The sequence below is a fragment of the Perca fluviatilis genome, chromosome 22 (assembly GCF_010015445.1).
Source record: "Perca fluviatilis chromosome 22, GENO_Pfluv_1.0, whole genome shotgun sequence".
NCBI lineage: Eukaryota > Metazoa > Chordata > Actinopteri > Perciformes > Percidae > Perca > Perca fluviatilis.
Window position 1 is genome coordinate 18,921,124 of NC_053133.1, and position 17,684 is coordinate 18,938,807.

The following is a 17,684-nucleotide window of genomic DNA, read 5'->3' on the forward strand; positions in this document are numbered from 1 at the left end:
GCTAACCAGGAGTAAGAAACAGAGAAGACAATGCATTATTTTCCCATGAAACAGCAATATCTACTGTAGTACACAATTCAATGCATTTACTCCACAGATCTCACTACATTTTGATCTTGCTACCAGTGGTGGAAGAAGTATTCCCTTATAATTAAGTACTGTCAGTGCTTAAGTTAGTAAATGTACCTAATTTCCAACCCTGCCAAACAGACACAAAACACAAAATACATGAAATGCATAGTAGTAATAGATTCATGCTGAGAAAAATACAATCATCCTGGAGGTACAGTGGAAATTTAGACCAGAACAAATATCAAACTACTCTAAAGGTCATTAGTTAACTCCCTACCATAGCCATGGTGGTGATAATAACTAGCTTAGGGTCACAGGAAACAAGCACAAATTCACTGACTGATGGAGGAATTAGTTAACCATTAATGCAAGGACACACCACGCAGATCCCTGACTGTTCTGAGGAGAGAAGAGGAAGAGCGCCATCCCGTCAGCTTGCATAATTGGGGGGAAAGTGAGTTTGATCTTGATTGTCTGGAGGATTAAAAAGAGAAAGGTGTTGGAGATGTGTGTCTGTATGTGTGTGTGTGGAAGGGCAGTTGTTTCTGCTGGACAATACTTTATTTAAGGCGAGAGTAAATGCCAAAGTGGCCCAAAAGGTGCCTAATTAAGCCGTTCGCTGGCTGTGAGGTGAGCTTTGTGGTCAAACCATTATATCTTCGCCTTTCACTTCATCTCCTTCTTGGCGAGGGAGCAGGCCTGTAATCATTAACGAAATGTTATGGATGAGTCCTTGAGAAAATCCTCCGCTATGTTCGCATGAGCATCAATCATATATTGAGGCTCCAGCATGCGAGCAGAATATCAGCAGTTTTGGGCCAAACTGGCTGCCCCCTGTCCTAACTTTATAACAAGCTGTCCAAAGTGTCTATGCTATTAAAGGCTTTTTGTTTGAGGCTACCTGTCACTTTCCTCCCCGTATTAAAGTGAACCCGATGACGCCAAAAAAGGGCTCACATTTGGGAGTAGAACCTGACAATATTTCTTACAGCAGAGCAGACCTATAGTGCCTATCTCCACCTGAAGCACATTTTTTTACTTAGCTAAATGACCGATGTTAGAAATATCTCCTGCTTGTCTGTCTCCCTCTAGCTTTCGGGGATGTGGATGTGTGCAGCTAATTAGCATGGGCATAGTTTGAGAAGGTTGAGGCACTCAATTTACCCCTCCTTTACAGACTCTTCAGCTCAATGAATTACGAGTGGGCACATTTAAATTACGTTTCATTTTTTCACTCAATAAATGGTCGAAGAAAAGAAAATGGCACGGCCATTGCATTTTTAGCACCATATTGTATTGCATTTTTAAGGATATTTGTTCATTCAAAAAAGAAAACTTGCATGTATTGACTAAATTTGACACATTTCTTTACTCAGTGTTTCCAGGGTGTCAGATTTTTTTTGCTCTAGATTTAGACATTAACTGCTACTTCCTCACATTTGGCCATATGATGTGATTTCATGCAACAGGTTCTGGTTCTGATGTCAATCACCACATCAAAGGAAATATAATAAGCTCTCCAAAAATGAAGGCAAGCAATTAATCCTCAGTGGAACGTCAGATCAATAAATAGGAGCTGAATACTAAATGAAAACAGTTCAAACCTTGCCTGCTCCAGACCTTTGAATTTGACATGAAACATTGGTTTCGCCATTGAAAAACAAATTAATCCAATGAACGCCGCTGGGGTCAAGTGTTATCAAGGCGTATTGCACAAAAACACAATTAAAAACCAGAAAATAAAAGTGCTTCTTAGGCTACATCTTAAAAGCATCCACCGATTCAAACTGTCTAATGTACTTTACTGCACTGTACTGTATATAGATGGATGACAATAAAGTCTCTCGTATCTCTTATGGCTACGCTTCAGTGTCGTCTTAAAATGACAGTAGTACATACATTGGTCGCTAGTGATTGGTTAAGGAAAATCTTATCCCCCTCCCCCACATATATTGGTTAGAGTGGAGGCAATGTAGTGTAACGAGTTGACATTTCTGTCTGATATCAGGCAAGTTCAAACCAAAAGAATGAACATGTTACCTGTGGACCCACAGCATATCAAAGGTCAAGCTGGCCTTAGTGGATCAGAGGGTGTGTGTGTGTGTGTGTGTGTGTGTGTGTGTGTGTGTGTGTGTGTGTGTGTGTGTGTGTGTGTGTGTGTGTGTGTGTGTGCAAATTTTCAACTACCACTGGACACACTGTACACTGGAAACACATTATTTGTCACGGTTAGTGCGAGGAGCAGCACAGGGAAAAAGAACTCAAAGAACACAGGTAAAAATTCACAAGGAGTAATTACAAAACAAGGCACAGCTAAGTGGGCAAGGAACTGGAATACAGAGGGAAACACTATTATTGGGTAACAAGACAACAAGGACTGGCAACCCAAAGACAGGCTGACGAGGCTAGACACTTATACAAGGGAAGACGTGCTGGGCAGGGCTACAGGGAAAGAAGGAAAACACAGCATAAGCACAGAAAGCTAAGAATATGAACAGAAAACCAAATACAAAAAATCCACCAGAGACAAACACTAGAGCAGTAAAGGCAACTAAATACACACTGTCACACGTTAACTTAGAATCTAGACAACAAAAACTCTGAAGGCCTCTGGCCGCAGAGCAGGACTGTGACATAATTGCTTGGAAAATATATATTACTCTTAATGTAATAATTATCATATGAAATCTTAACATCAAACATCGTATGAAAGAACGAGCAATATGCCACAGCATGTGAGTTACACTGTTAACTGCTTGATATTTTGCCAGGTGTTATCACCCTGCTCTTTAGTAAAATAAAAATGAACTTGAATAGATGATATCATTAACATGTTGGTGTGATGAGAAGTTCTGCCACTGAGCAAATTCAGTTCCTGTTTTTTCACTCGAGCCCGGCTCCGAGCCAACTCCTGTCTGACTCATCTGATTATTTCTGTAAACTATTTTGCACAAACCCAAGTCCTTCATTGATGTGGTCGCCACCGGCTGTGAATGAGAACTCCTAATGAAGGATTTGTTTTATGTAAATAAGTTTATTCAAGGCACAAGTCTGTAACCATCTGGGTTTATGTCATTACCTTTCCAGTACTTGTTTCTTCAAAAGGTAGTACAGATGACTATACAGTAACATCATATGTAACATCATTCATTTATTTTTAATACGATTTTTCATTTTCTATAATAACTTATATAACAGCATATAAGCATTTTCATATTGGATTTAACCATCAACAGGACGTGCCTTAGTTTTAGACTGTTTTGTGATATTACGACGATATGATTATGGTTTGGCTAGATTTAATCCCAAAATTATTTTCTTAGGGTTAGGGATAGATCATGATTTGGGTTTAAATTACTTATTTGCTAACGATAGGGGACTTGCATCATCATGGTAACAATAATAACTACAAGGTTAATGCTAGGGCACGATCATGGACATGTCAATAAAAGGGACATGTATGGTGGTCCCCCGTGTTAAAGTCTGATGTTTTGACTTGTCAATCCACCCAGACCTCCTCCCTCTGTGGACTTTGTGGCTCAATAACAACGTCACACTACTTCCTCCTTTTGGACAACAGTCATGATTTCTACGGTCGCTACGAGGGCTTTGCACTTCACCGTAAACACATGACGTTTTTGGACTCTTGCTAAAACGACCGGTGAAGTCTCCTCTGGTGTTTCTGTTTGGCCATGATGACGCAATTTCAATGGCCTCCATTTTTTCAACTTTATTTCTGATGGTTACTGTATAAATGAGATAAAAGGGGGCTGGTATTTTTCTACATCCTTTTGCCCTCTCCCTCTCTCACAGTGAGGCTTGCTATTGCATTCAGTTTCCATGTAAGTCTCTCCTCTCTAAAATAGAGCTCCAGAGCCCTGGAGAGCGGATGCTGAAGTGACGGCATGTCATCGCTGTCCCATATCAGTGACTCACTGAGGCCCGTGTGCCCCAGCCTGTCACCGGCCTGTCGCTCTCTCTTGCTGGGCCGTTGGCGGCACAATGTCTCACCACCTCAGATTATTAACACCAGCTCAGAAAAATCCTCACCGGATGAAAAGTTTCACAAGAGGAAGCACCTCGAAAATACCTGTCTCACTCCTTGTGTCACTCTGCAGCATCCCTTCAACACAAACCTCCAGCTTCAGCATGAAACAAAAAGACTACTCTAGAAAGTGTGTTCATGCTAGTCTCACTGGCAGGTCTAAGTGATTTTGACTGCTGGTTAATTTGGTTTACAGCCACATTCTTCCCCTGAGCCCAGAGGGTAGAGTAATTACAGATGTCCGAGAAATGGATTTCCCTAAACTGTCGGAAACACTATGTTATGCCATTAGAGGAGACATACTTAGTGATACAGATTTGCGAGCTGTCAGGGGCATGGGGAATAAGGAGGGAAGAGATATAGTGTGGACTTGGAAATGTAACTTAAACCAAAGAGAAAGGCTTTATGTGGCATGACAGGTGCTGTGGGGCATCCTGTCCCCAATACTGAGCTAAATATTTGAAATTGTAATTTGTGGGTTAATAAAAGCCACAAGTGAGGGTGTGGGTGGCTGTATTTCTTTGTTGCTGACATATAATGATGGAAATTTTCAAAACACTAGGGACAATATTTTATAGAGACTGCCTCAGGGCTTGTTGGAAAATGAAAATTGGAATTAAGTCCTTTGTATGATTAGTTTCCAGTATAGCTAAACTTGAAGACCTTTATCTGCTTGGGTAAGTGCCATTCAAACAATGAATTCATACTTTTCTTCAGTTTTTTTAGGTAGAGAGGTCTCTTACATGTAAAGTCATTGGAGTTACTCTTACGTTTGCTGTGTATGAGAGGCTTTTTAGTGACTGCTATCACTATGAAAGCCAAAACATAAAGTCATAAATGGCTCAAATTACAAAGATAACAGCAGAAACAGATGAGAGCTTGACTTGTTATGAACAATTAAACCCCTGTAACGAATTAACTTTTAGAAAAGACGTACGTGTGAACCCCTCTGTCTACCTTTATTTGACCTAAAATTCATTATAGATAGGTCATTTTCCATCACAACCACTCAGCGTTGAAGGTGAAAGTCATTGATCTTTAATGAGACCCTTCCCACCTTGTTGAAGAAGGGTTTTGGACAGGACTGATAGACCTGGATCTGTTAGGAAAAGAAACGTTCCAGCAATGTTGAAAGTGGAAAAGGGCTGTGGTTTATATAACAGTGGTGGCAAAACCGATTTCAAGTTCATCAGATCCGTGAAACACTGACCGTTCACTAAGCCCTTACTGTAGCTAGATTACAGTGGTTGAGTTTTCCGTTCTCGTAAGGCACATAACGGTGGGAGATTTACCACTCGTATTGGCTAAAAATGTGGCTCCTTGATTTCACACAGAGTTAGATGAAAGCAGGCTAATCATTTCTACCTGGCAATGGACGTTTGTTTTGGCTGAAATAACAAATTTTATCAGCTGTAGCTAGCTATCTACGGTCACATAAGCTCTACAACTTGGTTTAAAACACCGTCTCCAGCTGACTATAAATACTTTTGTTGACTAGTTTAGAAACGAGAACCTAATAAAAGGGGTCATAAACATACTTGATGGCTTCATACATGATGTCGTTATAAAAGACTGCTGAGATAAAGAGCAGGACAGAGCCGCTATCATTAGCCTAAACTCCTGATAACATCCAGGAAGTAATGCTAAGCTAGTTAGCCAGACATGCTATTACAGTTTACATTAAAGCAGATAAACAAACTGTTTAATCCATTCACATTAGTTGTTGTTGTCTAGTTTTCAGGAAAGGCTTTCGATAGGCCTGAAGAATTTTGAAGAAAAGTTATTTTTTTTTTAAACTAGAAGTCAGCAGGTTTTTTTGTTTTGTTTTTAGTCGTGAAACAGACACAATATGTATAATAGAGCATCTTGACAGTGTGGTGAATGTTAGTTATTGATTGCTATTCAAATTACAGACTAGAAGATCTCACTAAATTCAGTGTGGATGATTCATCATCCCTTGGCATTAGAAAATGGCAATACTTTTCTACTTTTCTTTTTGTTTTTGAAGATGTGAGCAGCGTGTCCTCAGGCCGATGGTTGATACATTTCTATTGGTGATACAGTTATATTTCACAAATCAGATTTATTTTTGTAAAATGTAACTTTAAAATGAGTTGATGCACCACTGTCCTCTGACATTCAAAGTTTCTTAAGTAAAGACGCCCTGCAGCAATTGACTGCAACTAAAGTACTTTGAGTGATGATTTGCCACAGATTACCAGAAAAGGACTTCCCAAAAAGCCCTCAATGTTTTGTTTATTGTTAATATAATAGATTATTGTAAAATGTACTTTGAAAAAAAGCCTCTTTGAGCAAATAAAATCCACAGAGCTCTACATTACTTCCACTTCATCACTTATCCTGCAGCCAGCTCAATATCAGAACACTAATCTGGAGAGTCTGAGTCAATACTCAACAAAGGTTATCCATCGGATTCTTACCATAAAGAACTGATCCATACTGCTGTATGAGCAGCCTGTTTAAACTGTCACCCTACTGCTGGCTTTGTTTACACAGGGATTTATTGAATTGAAGCTATTGTTATTACTCTCAAATGTATTCCCTCAGATTTTGATACAAAGGCTGACAGTGCTATCTCCCCATGTGTTTGGAGTTATTAAAGATTGTATATTGTTTTTTTTATATTTGTAGCATTTGTGAAAATTGCATTATCATATTTCAACTAAAAATTACACACTACACTCTAATGAAGCTTATATGTCATTGATCTCACCTCTGTTTTTTTTAAGTCTGTGTACTCCTTTAAGAGGTCAAGGTAAAAAAAATGAGGGGTTGTTGTTGCTATACTGTAGAGGTGGGAGTTTAGGCAGGTGGAGACACGCCACTGGGACTGTGATTGATGAAACCCCTCTGAATAACTGGCTCTTACCAGCAGCAATCTGCGAGCGCTGCAGCCTCATCAACACAAACCCACATCCTACACTCACAGAATTACTTGCTCTCACATTCTCCCAGTGCAGCAGTGACAGCCATTGCTCTGATATCCTGTTAATACTGCATGGATCAAACAGCTGACAAATTTTCCCCTCTATTTTTAACTCTCAAGAAAGAATCCAGGTGTGGCTTTATCTGCCGTTTCCTCAGCTGCCAACGGATAGCACTCACCCTCATGTGGTCAGAGCTGTACATGAGTCCAAATGTCCAGAAAATTTACCAAAGAAAATGAGAATTAATGTGCGTTTCCATCCACTAGCTATGCAAACACTATAGATAGTTTATTGAGATAAACAGCTGGTGGCATTACAGTAATTCTCCAGCCGGGTACCATTGAACCATTTCAGAAGATGAGAAGATGAGACGAGATGACGTAACACATGATGAAAATGTTTTGCCATCCCATTTTGCAAACAGGCAAGAATATTAGAAACAAATTTGAATACAATTATTTTTATTCTATTCTTTGAAATGTCTTATGTAAAGCAAATAGAAATGTCTTTGTGTATAAAAAATGCTCTACAAATAAGTATTCCATTGCCTTGTCTTACCTTGAAATATCCAAACCCAAGACTACATGTTTTTATGGCTCACAACAGCATAATATGGAAATATTCTAGATGTCTTCTGCATTATGTTAAACACATTTACCCAAAATTCAGCCTGACATTGTTTTGGTATTTTCAGAAAATGTTGGGGACTTTATTTAGCTGCACAGCATGAGTTTGTACAGTCATTACAAATTCAATTCGGTCAAATTATCAACTGAAGTTGTGCATTGATTTTTTTATATCCCTCTCCGGACTGTTCTGGATCATCCATTGGCCCGCTGATTTAAAAAACAAATCCTACAAACACCAACAAAGGTACAAGGCTCTTTAAAGTGTGTGCCAGGAGAAAGTGAGAGGAGAACCCACTGTCATATTATTACCAGTGGCATACTGAGCTTTGTTTGGAACACTACTGACCTTTGCTCAGTAGAGACAGGGGGGTTGGTATTCTCCAGCTGAACCTGCTTCTCTTGTTCCAGAAAAAAGTGATGATTCACAAACCAAGCAGCATTGGAACTCCAGCTGCATACATTCTGGTCCGTTACTGAGTACAAGACAACTGAAGCTGCTATTTTGTCTGTAGCCAATTTAGCAAAACGGATTTCACTAAGGGAATGGAGGACGATTCTGTGTCACTATATTTCCTGGAAAAGCATGACATTAATAAAGTGAGTTCAGTGTCACTATGGGACAGGGACAAATACAAAATCACATGCTGTCAGGGAATAACAAGCAATAGTTTTGCAACAACCTTTTGTTTTACACAAGAACAAATCTTATATTCTCAAGTATAGCAGCACATGTTTGATAGACCAGGGTCATAATAGCTGTCAAGAAATACCTCCACACAGTCCCTTAGTTCATCTAGTCTAGTTCAAACAGTCAATGTAGAAATGACAACAATTGCTTTTTTTCAGTATGAGAAGCTGCTCCTTTACTAAATGGCCAAAATGGACACTAAACAAAAAAACAGCTGAACATTATACCCGAATATATGTTGAAGATCTCACTCCAAAGCCATGGCCGTGAATATCCTGATGCTCACTCTTCGCGATTTAAGAAACTTAGAAAAGGTGAGGCCAAAGGGGATGCCTGGATAGATTTAGGTGTACAAGTAGGGAAAATGTGTATAATTATCAAACATTAGTAAAACAATAGTCTCTCAAATAAACCAATTCATCATTCAAATATCAACATAGATTAAAGAAGAAAAAATATATATTATGGGCTCAAATCAATCATAGTGGGTACAAAATCAAAATATTACCCAAAGAAGATATATCACTCAAAATAACCAAAGGAGGAAAACAATAGAATGTTTTATATGGCAGTACACAAAGTGCTGCTTTTAGTTTCAGATGGCAGTGATAGTTGCTGATGGTATACTGAATATTCTGATTTATTATACCTTTCCGTCTGACTTTTCTGTCCCTCACATACCCTTTAGACCTGGAGCAGAGCATTTGGTCATTGGTTTTTGTCAGTGTACATTGTCATGGGTTTACTGTGCAGTGTGTTCCTACCATTGGCCTACTCAAAGACTTCAACCCCATCCAAGTTCGACCACCACTTTGTTCGTCCACACTTAATTGGGAAAACTATGATTCCCCAAACACACTGTTAACTAAAATAGCATGGTATGTTAGAACTTTAAGATGGAATAAGGGGGCCCAGTTCAAAGCAGAACAACAACCCCTTTTGGTAATTTTCTGTATGTGAATAGCGATACTGTCAATCAGTTGAGTAAACCACATGAGTCTAAAAACATACTGTATGTCGTTTATCAACCCACCTCCTCTCCAAAGTATTCACTCACCTGTTTAAGTAGGCCTACCTCTTCACTGTTTAACAGCATCATTCTATTACTGCTTTTTTAAGCTTGCCGATCACACATGAATACAATTTTATCATGTAGTTGTAATCACTCAAATGCCATTTCACAAAGGGATTCTTGGCTGCAATCTGCAGCCTTTGGCATTTTATTCATTAGCATAGATTAATTTTTCTCCCACAGAATTAAAAACTTCCACGTCTTTTGTTTACTCCTCTCATAGTGGAGTATCCTGCGGCAACGCATCCACTGTGATGCAACATGACCCATCGCTGACATAGAAATAATATTTAACAAAAGCTTCATTAGCAAAATAATGAGGCGTCTCCTAGGCAAAGTGAGCAAAAAGAGGTATTTACTGAGGAATAGCAGAGCTTTTCCTTTTTAAAAGTTGCCCATTCACAAATTCACCTTTCTACTACTCCTATAGTTGCTACTGCCAATCTACTCCTGTACCGTGTTGGTATAAATGCATAAAACAGATTAAATAAAATAGCAAGCAGAGTTAGGATGGACAGGAAAAGAGAGCTGTCATGAATCTTTCTGTTTAACAAAGCCAGAAGATTTGTAAATCTGGCGCAGTGATTTCCTGCCTGCTGCCATCCACCTGTCATCTATTTTGACACCTAAGCTACTTACATCCCTCAATTTATCTCGTTCAGTGACTATTTTGGACTGGTTGCTCATGTTTGGATGTTCAAACTGTCGTTTTTCTTTCTATTTGACACCTTTTCATTGACTGACTGACACATGCTGCTTGCTGACAGACAGATCTCTACATGGGAGATATGAGGTATCCTGTGAATGAATATGGATGGCGCTGTCCATCTGTCCATCTGTCCATCTGTAATTAGGCCTCGCTGACACTGAATGCTGACAGGAAGCAGCAAGAGGCTGAAAAGAATATGAAAATAAGCTTGATGTGAATGAGACTCTAATATTTACCAGGGAGCCCAGGGGAAAAGCAGTCAAGGAGTAGTTTCAGTCGCATTTATACTCCTCGTAAAGCCGAGATGGGAGGTGCAACATTTGAAATATTAGCTTTGAGCTTTCTGTCAATATGCGGAAAGCGACTGTCCAAAGAAGCAGATGAAGAGAAAGAGGTTTGGTGGAAATGAGACAGAAGGCAGGTTCAATGTAGGGATAAAGAAATAAGCATATTTATTATCTATTGAGCTGGAGCCTATCCCAGCATGCCTTGGGCAGAAGGCAGGAAAATACCCTGGACAGCAGGTTGCCAGTTTGAAGACAAAATGTACTAACGCTCACATTTAGAACAGTGGGCAATTAGGACTCTCCATTCCATTTCACCTGACGTGCATGTCTTTGGACGTGTGGCGGGAGGAGAGCAGCATGAAGCCAAACCCCACACAGTGACAGGGAGGACTAATTAATGTAAATCAAATTAAAACTGAAGACATATGATGTAAATAAAACATTAGATACCATACAGCACCCGTCATTCTGTGGAATAAAATAACAGAAAATCATACCATTGAACAAGATGTGTGTGTCTCCACAGTTCTATCTGACAAATTGTTTATGTGTTTCACTGTTTATGAGCTTGATTTGTTAGCTTGTTAGCATTTGGCTGTCAGTAGCTTGCAGCAGGACTTCCTATTTGTCATTAGTAGTGATGTTGAACATTCTGTAAGTGAAAATATTGTGCATGAACAAATGCAGGTGCAGTAGCTATTACCTTAAAGATGTATTAATTGTTTGTTTTTTACCACTCAGGGAGTCATACAACTTGTAAACATAAATGTTCATATTATCACTATATAATGCAAATGCATTAGCAAACAGTTGCCTTTTGACACAGCAAACAAACATGGAGCAACATAATCATTCATTTAGAGTCACGTTTCATAGCCGCCTAGCAAATGTAAGTCCAATATTCTCGTTTTTAACTCTGTTTTGGTCTCAACCAACTCTTTAATGTACGTAACTGAAGTTTTGTTGCCTAAACCTAACCAAACTGTGACCGTTTCACAACGTTAACCACGTGTTTAAAACTGCTTAACATTTAGATATGAGGATGTGTTGACCTGAAATTATCGAATGATCAGGTTCATGGTTAGAAACAGTTAATGTTAACGGCAACACATGAGAACATGTAACAGTGCAGAGGGGAACTGTTACAATGCTAAGCTAACCTGGGCTCATATAACAAGAAAACACAGCTACTAAAGGCTAACGTAGCTAGTAACATTAATTATATTGTCTCCTCTCCCTGTGTGCTGCGTTTAACATGAGAATGAAGCTAAGGTGGCTTGGATTAGTGTATATTTACCTACCTAAGAGGGTTTGTGACATAGCCACCATGTTAGCCAGGCCTGCTAGCATCAGTCATCGTGAGCGACAGCCTGCTCAAGTGCTCCGAGCAGCTCCAGTGTCTCTCGTAGACTTCTCTGCTAGCCCGCTCTTTGGTGTGTAGTTCAGGTTTAAAAAAAAAGGTGTATTTAAAAAAGGTGTGTTGTGGGAAAACAAGAATAGTCTTTTATAGTCTTTGTGTTTTCAGCGTCAGCCTGCAGCGTGCTCGCTTCCGTCTTCCTCCTTCCGGAATCAATCTCAATCTCTCCCACCTGCCTGTGGGCTGGGTTAAATCAGCTTCACACACAGCCCCCCCATGTGTCATATCAGTTCTGACCCTTATCAAAACTAACCACATAACTTCCTGAAAGACCTAGACTGACATCATAACAGGGATCCTTACATGTATCACTTGGGAAACGTTTAACAATCTCTACCCACCTGAATGCTCCACCTGATGCTATAACGTAATAAAGAAACAATTAAACTTTGAGCCAAGTGTTATTTTACTACTATCTATTCACTATACTGGAACCACTGCTGATGTTACCATTGTCCAGCTAATGTGGCTTTTCAGCAATGATTCCTGTTCAGGATAAAAGTGGGAGATCTGTGAGCTACAGTGTGTTCTTGTAAAATGATGAGCTCTACAGTGTGTCTCAATTTAGCTCTGAAACATGCTCATCTCTCTCTCCTCTCTTCATATGTATATTTAATGACAGCCAGATATATCTTATCCCTTGGGTGACTTTGAAACATTTCATAAAGAACATGGCACTACGTTAAATCAGATTATGTTACCAGAGTCTACATCCTCATGAATACATTCAAGATATTCTGCAAAGCATTTTCTTTCATTCCTCTCATCTCAAATTTGGAGGTAAATGAATCATTTGAGGAGATAAAATTATCATTTGAATGTGTATCAGAAAGGAAATCAAAGCTAACTCTGCTACCTGTTTAAGTAACTGTGAAAAAAAATCACTAAATATTAATATTTCTGCTGATGAATAATGAAGTCTGAGTCAGAGAGCAAGAAGTGTGATATTGTGTGTAACAATAAGAAAGTGTGAAGAAATCAGAACTTGCATCCTTTTTTTGTCTTGTAGAAGAAAAAAATAAATAAGAGACCACTCAGAAATATCCACTGGTGATGTTTCGTTTTACCACAAAGCTCTTCATTAGAAGTGTAAGAACATACTAGCTGCTACCACGAACATCACAGTTGGGGGTAAGAAATGTATAACTTGGGAATCGTTCCTACGTCTGCACACTCAACTTCAGATTTCACATTCTCTCTGATGATGCGAACTGATGAAACTACTAAGTGTTGGTTCATTGTAGTTGTTGCAGAGCTGCACGTGTAACTAGCAAGGCAGCCCAGAGGACAGTGCTGAGGGATCGAGACAGACGCGGAGAAGGAGCACCTCTTTGGAAATAATTATCTCTCTCATCCACCCGCAGCCTCCTGTGGGAGATCTAGCGGTGATGGCTGCCAGTTTTCTGCACGGCTGTCTCCAAACCAAAGGCTTTGTTTTTCCCTCTGTGAGCTGAGTTGTTGACAAAGCTTCTGAGTATTTACAGCAACATTTTCTGCAACTCTTTCAATCCCAGGATTACATGGGAAATATGGCAGTTTCATTGGCAATATGGGGATAGTCTCTCGTGATGGCTTACATACCGCAGGGACGGCACAAAATCATTCATTACCACTCTTAAGTACAACAAGCAAAGTGTCTGATCAGATCAAAGCAAGAAGACACAACACATTCCTTCTCTATGATTTCATTTTTAAGAGGTGTTTTTTTTTTTTGAGACAAAAACTATCTCTGGCCATACAAATGTTTTAGCTCCAGTAGCAGAACTAATCTCTGTTCATATTAACACGTCTGACAACGCATATCACATGGCCATTCGTATACACTGGGCATGCGGGTGCCGGTGTAAACAGGAAGCAGATTGTCTGACCTTACTCTGCGGTTGAAAATCATGGATGTATAAGTTGAAAAAGTCTTCCAGGATTGCTCCGTTGCCGCCAGAAATTCCACCGGATTTCACTCTTTTCGGCCGGATGACCGTTACCTTCTGCTTTCTTTGTGTTGGAATTTTAAACTCTGGTTGATTTATAAGGGCTAATGGTTAACTGCTCTTCAGATCTCGTAAATCAAGACAGCTAGCTAGACTATCTGTCCGTTGCACGACTAAAACAACTTTTGAATGTACACGTTCAACCAATACAAGTTCCTTCACGAGGCTATTTGGCAGTGGCACCGTGGCTATGCCCGGTGCTTTACGCCACCAAAGGCAATTTTGATTGGTTTAAAGAAATGCCAATAAACCAGAGCACGTTTTTCTCCCATCCAGGAATGCTGTGTGGACTAGCCAAACCCTCCTCCGCAGCCTTGTGGAGGAATGTCTGGCAAAGTGAGACTATGTATCTATATAAGTTGTTAGCAGTTCCAACAAAGTGACAATTCCCCTCAAAATTTCTCAAATCGCTTCACTTAAATAACAGTTTGAGGACCAAATAGGTGACATAATCCAATAAAAAAAAGAAGCAAAGATTAGAGAAAAGTCCAAAAAATGAATACAAATTGTTGCAGCAGAATTTTGTTTCTTTTTCTTTCCTTATCTCACAACCCCACGGACTGATTAACTTTTTATAATAATTGATTTCATTGCTTGTGTCAATTACAGGCCATGGCCTTCAAGATCAGTGATCTGTGGGCTAGACCTGACTATGTTCTTAGTGTTTCCCCTTGATGTTAAGAGAAATCATACAGCACATTAGGTAAAACTGTAGTCGGTTTGAAGGAAATCTGATGTATAAATGCTCTTAGTCGTCCATCTCCTCCCCACAAAGCCAACAGCAATCAGCTGATTGACAATTGACAATTTGAGGTGAATCTCCTGCTCCTGGTGTACAAGTTAATTTAGCAGAGTAGGAGGGGGAGCTGGCGCAGGAAGGGATGACCAGGTCTTCACTTAGGTGCTTCATCTTGACTTTGACAGGACATTCTCCATCTGCTGGCGCCTGGAAGAGAGATGATGCCCACAGTGACATCACTCTGCAGTGCGTTGTAGGCTTTTAGAGAGTGATTGCGAATACAGAGATCATGACTATTGAGCAAAAACAAGCCAGTGATGAGGAAAGGAAAGGGTCAGATATTTGTGACTCTGGCTACTCCACATAGCATTAGGGGAGGAAAATGTGCCCTGGATAAGGTAGATTTCAGGTAGGCTCTGTTATGATTTAATTCAATCTTTTTGTATCTCAATGATTGTCACAGGCAAGAGGAAAGCAGCCTTTCAGACTTCACATAGTAACTGTCAGAATTAAGTCTCAAATTTTAGCAGATGAAGTGTTGCAGAAGTTGCAGGCACGAGAAAATTAATATGTGGCCAGTTTCATAAAGGGACGGTTTCTGAGAAATGTTCAAGTATGAGTGGTGAGAGTTTCTTTGATTTGTCTTTCGTTTCCGTGGGAACGCAGACAACGGAAAAACCTTGGAGACTTGACTGGCAATGTTCAGTATCCCTCCATCTCCATCTTGCAAAAAAAAACACATTTCATTAAGACATTTGACTCTTTTCAGTTGTTTCTCAATTGTTAGTAGTAACCTTTGACCTTTGACTATATGTATATGCACCTCATTCAGTCAGAACTTTGAAAGGCTGAAAGAGGGATGTGTCCTTCACTGCATTAAATGACAGAACAGCAACTGTATAAAGTGATAAATTGCTTCGATATTAAGATAATACAATTTTGTATAAAGCAATCTGGGAGGACTTTGCACCTGCATCTTATTCCACATTATATATGGAGCCAGGACAGGGACTTGAAATGTTGGCATTGAAAAGAAAACTTGAAGTGAAAAAGAAAACTGTCATCGAAACACTTTTGAATTTTTCGGAAGTCTTTTTCTGTGATAGTGGTTTTCAGGCCTTGTCCATACAGGTATTTTATAAACAAAGCTTTTTCTATGCATTTTTGACTTTCTTCTACACAAACTAACTATACAAACTATGTTTAAGGTCACTAAAAATGCATTTTGTAAAAGTCCTTATGGGGTGTAGAAAGGGAAAGCTGAGATTTTGGCTTGCAACATCAGAGCGTTATCTCCTTGGTGAGTCGTTACAAAACATGGCCAAAAGATTGCTGGTTTTGACCTTAATAGGACTTTTCACGTTTTACTGAGTTTTGATAATTTTATATTTGACTGTGATATTGAAGAAAAACTCCACTTCACTATCAGCCCACACATATGATTCCAGCCTTCCCCTATGTGCCATTGCAGCCAGGTAGCATTCCGGAAATAGCTGTTTTTTCCAGGCTTCTGTGAAAACACAAAACCTTCTCCATGACAACTGAATGAACTCCATCTGAAAATAAAGGCCAACATGCATGGCTGAAAAGAAAAATAAGTAAGTAATTATATTAGGATTTTGTACGATGCTGTATTTAAAAATAATCAAAGATGACAGTTAATATCCCATCTATCTGTAATGACTCATTGTTTTATACAGATTTTTATGCATTTCATTCTTTCTTTAAACCTCATGGATACAGAATAAAAATACACTCAAACCTTTACAAAATGCTAATAGTAAGCACTAACAGATATTAACTTGACCCTCAACAACATTCAGCATAAGTCAGTGTTTATTTTTAGTTAATTGTCGTAAATCTGTTAAGAACTTTGATTTCAGATAAGGAGACATAGATGTATGGGCTGGTGTGTTAGAGAGACAGAGAGCATGACAAGCTAATGTGTCAATGATCCTGCTGGAGTCACACTCTGGCTCCATTAGCTGTGATGTGTACTGTGCAGCAGTGGCCGTAACTCATTCTCATCTGCTTTAACGACAGCCCTGCTGGACCCCACAACACCACCACACCATCTCCCCCTCTCTCTGGAGACCACAGAATCATTAGAGAGGCAAAGCGATAGGAAAAGGTAGGTCATTATGCTTTAGAAGTGGTTAGAAGTGTGACACAGGAAGAGTACGTCTTTCAGTGGAAAGAATAAAAAGTCACCGCTACATTATGTAAGCATAGAACTGGGCGTCCATGACAGGATGCAGCAGTGTGTTGTTTAAGTGAAAACTTTGAACAAAAGGTCTGTTAAAGGTCCAGTGTGTAGGAATTTCTCCCATCTAGCGTTGAGATCATATATCGCAATCAACTCTCTCGCACCACGCAGATCAAAGTACGTATTACAGCTACGGTAGCCTTCACGCTTCACGCTATTGCTCTTTTCAATATCCTTTTTCTTTTTCTGGGCGAAGAAGACTCCTGTTCCTGAAATTTGGATTTTGAATACGTGTGGTCCTCCATGTTTCCTTCTTCAAACTTGCCGGGGCCAGGAAGCTATGATACCAATTAGCAGCATTAGCAGCACCTGTGAGTTTTTCATGCGACAGCGAAAACGCAAAAAAGCAGAGCAGTATGTCTTGTATGTCCCTTACTGGCTAACGTATTTCAAGATGGCGCATGAATATGGAGCGTCTACCCCAGTTCATGCAAATGCAAATGTAAAAATTTCAAGCCAAACGGAATACTTGGAATTGATGGTGGTGGTAAATATTCATGAAAAAGGAAGAAAAAAAAAAAAAAGATTTTGATAATTAACAACTAAACACGTTACACATTGGACCTTTTAAAAAGAACTGCAACTAACCAAATGCATTCAGTATAGACTGCTGATATATAGTGGGAAACATTTTAAAATTCAGTTCATAACAGCTTGAAATAGAGTAAAAATAGAAATACTTTGATCATCCTTAAGACACATATTGTGCCAAAGATTACTCAAACAGGCAAAAAAATAAACTTGTGAATGTTGTTTATCTAAATCCAGAGTGGGAAGTTCAAAACATAGCTGCACAAAAATGCACTTTCATCTCTCCAAATGCA